A 9,279-nucleotide genomic window follows, 5' to 3' on the forward strand; every position below is an offset into this window, starting at 1 on the left:
CGCGCTCTCCCCGGGCAGAGCCCGAGCCCCTCCCGGAGCCCCTCCCCGAGCCCCTCCCGGCCCTCCCCGAGCCCCTCCCGGCCCTCCCCGAGCCCCTGCCGGCCCTCCTCGAGCCCCTGCCGGCCCTCCCCGAGCCCCAGGCTGTTCCATTCCACATCCTCAGGTGTTTGTTCGGCAGCAGGGGACTCCTTTCCGAGGAAGGAGCTGTCTCTGCAAGAAAGCGCCTAACGCCACAGCGGGACCCTGATGCGCCGTGAGGGGAAACTGTGATAAAGGATCAGCTGGGCATCAGTCACAGATTCCACTTTAACAGCAGTCAAGGTAAGGACACAAAATCCCTCTGAACAATAGGAGGGTTTGGACTTTTTCGAAAAACCTGATGTTGCCAAACTGAACATTGCCAATTTAGTTACAGAAGGGAAACCATCTCCAACCAGTGTAAACCATCTCATGTCGATTTAATTTAAAGTCATACTCTGTTTTCCATCATTCTAGAAATGAAAGCACTGTAAAATAAGGGATGTGATATGTCCTCAAGAATTCAAATAGAAATAACAAATGTTTGAGAGCTTCTGTATACTGCAAACTTTGTAGGATTTGGAGAGGCAGAGTTTCCAGAAGGGGGAGATAAGCTTCAACACTTTTTTTTTTTTTTTCTGAAGTATTTAACAAAACCACACATTTCTCCTGCAGAAAAGAATGTTACAAGAAGTTGAGTCATTCAAACAGGCTGCATGGAACCACATTTTTGTGTAGACCGAACCCCTTCATGTGGCTCTGCACTTTAAGCCACTTCTGCCTTTCTCCCCTTTCCACGTCTGTGCTGGTGGAGCAACATCAGTGAACTGGGATCTACAGCACAGGTCAGTCCCACTGCTGTCACCAACCCTGTCACATGCGGTCCTGAGAACTGGGACTGACACCAGTCACATGGCTGAGGTGAGCGCTCCTGCCTTGTGAAGAAGGGCAGCATTACACCCTGCCAACTTCAAAAAAACCAGCTGGTAAATAATAACTGTTCCCCTAAACCAACTGGGAAAATTAATGGAATGATGTAAATCCTTAGTTGTAACAATTGCTTTGGTGACAGCCTCAGTCAGCATCCACCAACACACAGGCAGAGGCTGCACGGAGCAATTGTGCAGTGCTGTCAGCAAACCCTGCTGCCTCTGCCTGGGCTGGTGGCACTACTGGGAGGTGGTAATATTTGATTTCTGTGCCACCTGCATGTTCACACAAGCATCCTTACCAAGGGCTGGGAATCCTCAGCATCAACACAGCCTGTTGCTAAGGCGTGTCCCTTCACAGGGTGCCAAATTCTGCAATACTGAATTAATTTCCTCAGGCAAGGTGCAACAGCTGAAGAACACAGTGCAGCAGCACTGCACAACTAAGACAATCACTCCAATTTTAGAGAACAAAATTTGCGTGGACATTCACAATTATTTCCCCACCTGAGTTTGTGGTGCTCCCCACCACAGCTTTCCCCACCATATATATGAGTGTGGTTTAGAAGCGCTGAAATTCCAAATGGCTTTGCCAGAGGAAGCAAACTGAGGAGCACTGTGAGAGAAGGTCTTAGCAAACAACAGCGGGACATCTGCTTTGAGCTCTGATGAGTGCATTGTGCAGCTCCCAGCACTCATTTGACTCGCAGTGTGCATTTCCATCTGGAAAACAGAAATGTCAACATCCTCCTTAGCCTTTTTCAGCCCAAGCAAGCCTTGCCATCTGTTAGGCTTATGCTATGTGGGCTTCTGATGTGTTTAAATGCTTCTGAGGGCACCAACCACTGCCAAATGCTGGTGAGATACTCAAATTGAATCAGAACTGATCTACTTGCCTTAATTATTTTACAGCTAAAAGGAGTGATAATAAACTTGCCTGAGCATCCTTTGACCATGATCCATCTTACACCATCTAGTGATTCCTTCATTTTATCCACCCTGCCATAGGCTTTTTTTTTTATATGTGGCCTCACAAACATATCAGCAAATATAATGAGTTGTTGAATCCATTACTTGATTTCACTAAAATCTCCCAGATGCTGTCTGCTCCTGCACGGCCTGGGCAGGCTCACACGAGGTCACCATGGCACTGTCAATGCATCTTGCACTGGAGATGCTCACAGATGAGGCTGAGGCCATGAGTGCAGTCTCTGTGCTGCAGCTTGAGCTGCTCTTCCCCTCACACAGCCTCTCAGCATTCCAAAAATCCAGACACACAAGGCTGAAGAGGAGGATGTTTCCATATGCACATGTGTTTCCATTCACCTCAACTATAACATAAATCCAAGGGACTGCCCATGGGGTCACTGGGTCTCTCTGCCTTTCCTGTCCAGACTATTTCACTTGATGGATACTGTTTGTTAGCACATTGGTTTGAATTCAGCCAGTAAATATTTGTTATTCAATTCCATTTTTATTCAATACTTAGTCTTTACTGTGTGAAATAACTGCAGGGAACCAGACACGCCAGACTTAGGTGTCTAAATATTACAGAAAGTTCGAAACTGAGGATTCAGAGACAAAGGAGGCTCAGTAAGGTAAGTGCCAAGACCTGGACTTTTCATCTGCCTTTAACTCTTATTGCTTTATACATTTCTGTTCTGGGATGTCTGGGCATTTTGTCTTTGGTTGGCAGCCTGATCTCTGCATCACTCTGGGGACCATGCTGTTACCCTCGGGTAAGCACTCAAGGTTAGCACTGCAGTGCTCAACATCACAACACTCAGCATCCTTGCCAATCTGTCCTTGGTGCTTTTCACTGTGGAGTTCATCACTTAGGTCTTGTTCACTTTATTACTGACATTTTAGGGTGAGTTGTAAGTTGGTCTAAAAGGCTGAGATCAGGGAAAACTGTTGAATTTTTCAAATGGCTCTTTGCAGGCTGCCTGTCTGATCAAGGAGACAAAGAGCTGTCTGTACTGCCGTAGAAGAAAACTAAAGTAAGAGCTCTCGGGTAATTTATTACAGATTTAAGAAATGGATTCCAACTTCTTCCACAAGAAAAGCCTTTGGAACTGCATAAAAATCAAAGGGATTTTGGCCTTAGTTCCTTCTAAGAGCTCCTCATTTAAACATAGGATTCATACAGCATGAGTAATATTTTAAAAAATCCAAAACATCTCTCCTTCTATTTTATTGCTTTACTAGCACAGATACACCAACTAAAAAAAAAAAAACAACTTCCAGTAGCTTCTACATAAAATGATAAAAGCACTATAGCCACAGCAATGCTTTGCAGGAGCACATATTAACATTTGACTCTTAAAATATAATCTGGGGCATGTGCTCACCCTTCAGAGGTTTGTCTGCAGAAGAGAATTCCTGTGTTCACATGCATGAGGACAGCATTTTTTGAGTGTGGGAAAAAAATTCCTGAAGATAAGTGTTAATTCTTTATTTCTGAATAAGCACATGGCAGTTCTTGACATTACTACAGGAAATAAATATATTTTTACACAATAGAAAGTATGAGAGAATCACCACGTTTTATTACTCATATTAATCATGTTTTCTTTGGAGATAAATCTTTAACATTGTCTCTGACAAGTCAAGAGCAGGACATAGGTCAGATACCAGTGAAAACTTATGGAAACAGTTAATTCCATTGCCTGCTGGGGTTCCAGGCAGATCAGGTTTTTTCTGTCCAAGCCATCAGTAGATTTATAGTTGTATTTGCTTATAGCTGTGTTTCTACAATAATAATGGAGGCACTGAATATTTTAAACTAAACATTACTCACAAACAGTCAGAGAGATAAACTTGAACAAAACCATTTGGGACAACTGTCTGCTTCACTGATAAAGGATAACTCAGGACACCCAGATGCTTCCATAGTGTAAACTTTATGATGAAAAGCTCATACTGTTTCCATTGACTGCTGGCTGCAGTTTCAGACCCTGGAGGGGTCTGGTCTGTACCTCTGCAAGTCTGCTCCCAAGAGCAGCTGGCACAGTCCCAGCTGCAGTCATGGAAACATTTGGGTCTGCAGGAGCATCTGGAGCACATCTGGTTAAAGCAGGTCCACTTACATTGGGTTGTTCAAGGACTTGTAGAATGATAAAATTATTTCAGCCCGGTTTAAAATTAAATTCATTCAGTGTCTGATGAATCATCACGTGCAAGGGGAGAGCTGAGTCTCAGGAGGAACATTTGCTCATTAGAGTGGCTGGGAATTAGTCAGTGGCAGAAAAATTGCTTGGCTACCTCGTGGAACCTCAATGAATAGAAAGGCTTATACAGAACTACTGAAAAGCTAACTTTCCTTAAATCCTGTGCTAATAAATGGTTATTAGGATGTGAAATACAGTACTCCATTCAGACAGGAAGGCTTCTTCAAATGAAGGGCACAATCTGCACATTTCTACACCATTCATCAAATGCACTGCCAGAAGTTTGTCCTTCCACTTTTGGAAGGTAGTAGCTCGAATTAGTGATAATCCTGAAATTAAATGAGTAGACTTGAACTTTGAAATGTTTTATTTTTTCCAGTAAACCCTTTGAAAAGCAGTTCCTCAGGATAAGCAAGCTATGAGCCAGGCTGAGGCAGGGCTCTGTAGCCCTTCAGGGTGCCTTACAGAAACCAGAGATCTACAGCCACCATAACAGATACACAAAATGCACAAAAGCCTGTGGATGCAAGATTTGGTCAAAGAAACAAACTATTTGGCTCAGCTGCAAAAATCTCAGAAGAGGGACAGACGAGCACAGCCCAACAACAAGGACAGATGGGAACACACATGATCACTGCAGCTCTGCCTCTTGGATGTAGTGATGGAGCTGGAAGCCTGTGGCATTCCTGTGACCTGGCTCCTCCTGCCCACACTGACCTCAGTGAAAAACTGCGGTGTCTGGAGGCAAGCAGGGCTGTGGAGCTTCTGGGCAGCACCCCCAGCATCTGCTCACAGATGACCCACTGTCACTGAAAGGGCACTGCATGCACAGGGGCTGCGGGGTCAGGCACAGGGAGGCTCACCACAGGTGGTTCAGCAGGGTCATCCTTTAGCCCTGAGGGTACTGAAACAGGTAAACTCTTGCATTAAAGTTGTTTTATGGGCTAATACAGGGATCTTATTTGACTTGCATCAACAACTCACTAGTGCAACTGTAAAGGATCAAGCGCCTGAATCCCTGGCTCATGTGGAGATAGATGAAAATGTGTTTGGCCAGAACAGTAAAAGACCCACTAAGTTCCTGTGAAGAAAAATGTGGTTTTGAGCCCTTCTTTAAGATATATTTTACAGCAGGTGCTCATCTAACTATGCTTTTGTGAGGCATAACTTAGTGTGGTTTCCTTGCTTATATCCTTGTCACTTTGCTGCAATTACAGCACCTCTTGGTTGATTAAAGATCTTATTTATGAGTTCATAATTTCCCATTGTCAAGTAGAGGAACTTTCAGGATGTGTGCCCTAAAAATGCTGTTGAAGTAATATTAATTTAAAAGGCAAAGTCCTCCTTTTTTGTTTTGGGGTTTTTTTGGGGGGGTGGGGTGTGTGTGCATGTGTGCACATATGCGCTTTCTTGGGTTTTCCTGCTGATTTGGTGGCTCCATGTCTCTCCATACAGAATCTCATCACATCTGTCAGCATCTTTAGTGGTCTTTCTCAGAATAATCTTGCCTACTAAAATTTTAAGAAAAAATTTAAGAAAAATAAATTAATTTCCATTGTGAGCCTCTATTTCAGCCAGCCCAAACATTTGCATCTCATCTACCCACTGGCACATCACACCTGTCAGTACCTTGTCTCCACATTTCATAGATTCACGTGTCTAGATTATTTATCCTTGTAGTGCATCCACTTGTTCTTCACTTGCAAGTCCAGATCACAGCCGTGCCTGTAGGAATCTGGAAGGAGGACAGCGAGTCCAGCTGTTGTTATGGTTTTTGGGTGGCACAGAAATCACGACATGACTCTCGATATGATGATGAAAATAGAGCAATCTTTATTCTTCTAAATTCTCTACTTATAGAGTACTTTGGCACAATTCATATGATTGGTCTTTAAAGTCTACACCTTTTGTAAACACCTTTTACTTCCCAAGGATCATTTTTGGTTCCTCCTTTATTTTTCCCAGGCCACTTTCTCAGGCCTGTGTGAAGGTAGTATGTGAATGATTCCACACAGACACTGCTGCTGCCTGATGCCTAAATTCAGACCATTTGCCAGCACCCATAGGCAACATCAGTGACTCAAACCCAGTGCTCAATTGCTTCAGCTTCCTCAAAGCCTCCATCTTTGGTCATTCAAGACTTACCTGCACTCTTGGATAGCAGGTTTTACACAACTAGAATTGGGTCTGGAGGGAATGCTTCCCAGATAGCTTAGGCTTTCAACTAACAACTAATTTACTATTAATTTCTTGTGATGCAGTTTCATGTGATAAGGTAGAATATCAGGAAGATAAACTGGGACACACATTCTCTTCAGTCCTTCATACACAACCAACATGCAACATCCTTTTTCCTATTAAGACCCCTTTGGTGGTTAATCATCCCCCTTCACCCCTCTGTCAAACCTACTCAATGGCAATACAAAGTCTTTACTCAATGGCAATAAAACATCTTCTTGCTGTTTCTCTTCACCTTGTATGGCAAAAACAAGTCCTAAAATAACCTTTCCTCTTAAAATACCTGACGTTGTCTCAAGACTATCCTGGTCCATCTGGGAGGGAGGTCAGTGTCCCTCCACATCACCTTTGCCCAGTACCCGTTTAGCACTGCCCTTTCACAAAAAGTGCTTATTTCCAAACAGCAGGAACTACTCCCCTCTCCAGCTCCTGTCTGTGCTAAGAAACCAGCTGTGACCCATTTAATGAAGGTAGATCATGATTTGTTTAAGGGTCTCACTGGCCATTACTTTATTTTGACTAGTAAAACCTGGAAGAAAGCAAACTTTTATTTCACTTTTTTTTTCAGTGATCAAAGTTGAAATGCAAGGAATAAACATCAACAAAGAGCTCAGATATAAATGTCCCAGCATGTTTCTAATCTTTTAATTATATTTTTAATCTCAAGTGCTTTTTCACAGGAAGTAAAATCCAGTTAATAAAAGTGGATTTCACAGATGTACATCAGAAATACATTCTGAGCTCCACTTCTAGGTCTACAAAGCAGAAAGCTCATGAACTCATGATATAAGTTGCTTTAATTCAACCCTAGTCCATTAAAAAAAAAAGTATGATAAGTGTAAAGGCATGAAAGAGTAAGTGCAAAAAAAAAGGTAACGTGCAGGAAATAACATTTATACTCATGAGACTCTGAAATACCTCTGGTGCCAGCCATCTCAATTACTGCAAACACCACTGGTTAATACTGGCAGTGAGCTTTACCAGTGGAGAGAGCAGCCAGCTGCCTTCAAAGACTGATCCAACAAGTGGCCAGTGTGAAGGGAAGGATGCAGAATCTCTCCTTTGATGTGCAGCTTGCTAAAACAGCACGTTGAGACTGGGTGGTCAAACTTCACAGCAAAACAGGATTCTTCATCCTCTTCAGCTACTGTATTTTTCAGTGTTTTGCAGAACGCTAAACTTATTTTTATTAAAGAAGTTAAACTTTGCATATTTAATTTCTTTTTTATTTTGCTTCTAAATTTAAACTGGATTTGACTGTTTAAACCAAATATATTCTGTACCCTGTAAGGAAAAATGATCTACAGTTCTCTGTAAATCAGCTGAACAGTTGTCAAAGAAAATAGTGTGATACTTTAGCTTGTTAGTGCTCCATCACTGAATTGTTGGGGTTTTTACTTTTAAAAAATAGAAGGATTTAAACAGTTTTTAAATACTGCAGGTTGGGTTTTTTTCTCCTCTGGTAATAACACTTTTTAGATGTTACAAACATTATTTTGTTTATATTTTTTAACTTGGACTTCTTTTTTCAATTTTGTACATAGATTTATACTCTAGGCAAAGTCTACCCTGGTTTTGACTAAACACATTTAGCAAAATAGTAAGATACAGTATAAACAACATGTACCATCAAAGGACCATATTGGTAATTTCAGGTGCTGTTTATTTCACAAATCAAATATTATTTGATATGCTGAATTTATTTTGTCCTTTAAAAGATTTTCTATGCAACCTAAAAATTCAGTGCAATGCATAATTTGAAGTGATTTATGACATCTTTCTTCAGAGAAAGACTATTTGGCACACATAATTCCAGGTTTGGAGACGTTGTCAGTATCCTATACCTAGGATATAGGATCAGTATCCTATATTCTAGCTTCTTGCAAGCAGTGTCACCTAACAAGACTAAAATAGCTGTACCAATGTAAATAGCTGGATTTAGATTACATCTTCCAGAAGATTGCCAGCCCCCATTAAACAACTTCAGCTGATGGAGATGTCCCAGGGAGATGTTATTTACACAAGTTCAGAAAAGCCCTTTTAACATGAATGGTTTAACTTCATTCAGATAAGAGGAAAGCAAATAAATGAATACCTTTTGTTAGAGAAGCTGTTTATGAGATTCAGTACTGCCCCTCACCATAAGGCAGTCAGTCGTCCAGGCCCTGACTCATCTCTGTGCCCCTTTTCTTTCAGTTTCTTTCCCCTCATCACTGATGTGAGCATTCAAACAGTCCTTGAACTCTCCATTCACTGCTTGGCTCCTTGGCTGTTAAAGCACCCAGAGAGGCCACAGCCCCCTAGATGCTGAATTCCCAGGGTGATCCTTACAGCCTGCTTTTTCTGGTACAGCTGCCCTGGTACACACAAAGTGCTACAGTCTCAATCTACCACTGATACATTTCACTGCTGGTCAATGTTTTGATTATTTCTTCATATTTCACACTTCTTTGATAATTTATCTTATTTTTAAGCCCACGGTATTGCTATAACTTTAAATTACTTTGCATTTATCTTTTGTCGAGCAGTTACCACAAAAGCAATTTTTCTTTCAGAACTTCCTAAGAAGGGGGAATAACATTAAAAAATTAAAAATCAGTATTTTAAGAAGGTGGCAGCATGAGCAGTCTGGAAATACACATTCTACATAACCTAAAGGAGGTCTTCAGAGGCCATGAAAGAAAAAATGCCACAGCATTAGGATGAAAGAACTAGTTCAAGTTCCTCACTCCTTCATAACTCTGTGTTCATGTGAACAATTCCCAGCATTGTTCTGTCTCAATTTCACACATAGGAGGAATAAAAACATTGCAATACTTATTAACTCACACACAGCCTTACTAAAAAGTACTTGTGTTCCAGGTGCAAAAATACTACAGTAGTAGGTAGAGCAACATACGTCACATCTAGTTACTGAGAAATAT

The sequence above is a fragment of the Prinia subflava genome, chromosome 1 (assembly GCF_021018805.1).
Source record: "Prinia subflava isolate CZ2003 ecotype Zambia chromosome 1, Cam_Psub_1.2, whole genome shotgun sequence".
NCBI lineage: Eukaryota > Metazoa > Chordata > Aves > Passeriformes > Cisticolidae > Prinia > Prinia subflava.